Genomic DNA, 591 nt, shown 5'->3' on the forward strand with positions numbered 1-591 from the left:
CTTTATCAGTTTATTGTGTATTTTCTACTTTATGTCTTGTGATGGATAAAAGTTTTAAACTGTATTGTGTTGAAGTTAACATTTTTAAATTTTATAATCAGCATCTTTAATAATCTCTTTATAAAATTTTCCTTTACATAGATGTCATAAAGATGCATCTCTATAATTTCTTATATTTTTTTGGCATACGTACATTAAGTCATTTTATCATTTTTTAGTAATAAATTGCAGTTATTTACGAAAAATTTTTAAAATTATATATGCTTTCTTTAAAAATTGATCTTAGCATGCTTCACTATGAAGCTTGAGGCTTCACTGCACATTGTACTGAAATTATGTATAAAACAGTGGTTCTCAAAATCTCTGAGTTCATGACACCTTTAGTGTCTCAGGTTTTTTTTTTTTTTTTTTTTTTTCACAAAACACCTAAGTTAAATAAAAACAAAGCACAAAGCTATCAGCTTCATGTATTAAGTAGTAAGCTCCCATGTTAACAGTTGTAACTTGCCTGGTGCCCAATAGATGTCACTCTGTTTTCCTAGAAACTTTAAAATATCCCTCAGTGCTCCTGTTAATTCATGGTAGTGTCCC

This window comes from Pongo pygmaeus, chromosome 11 (assembly GCF_028885625.2).
Source record: "Pongo pygmaeus isolate AG05252 chromosome 11, NHGRI_mPonPyg2-v2.0_pri, whole genome shotgun sequence".
Classification (NCBI taxonomy): domain Eukaryota; kingdom Metazoa; phylum Chordata; class Mammalia; order Primates; family Hominidae; genus Pongo; species Pongo pygmaeus.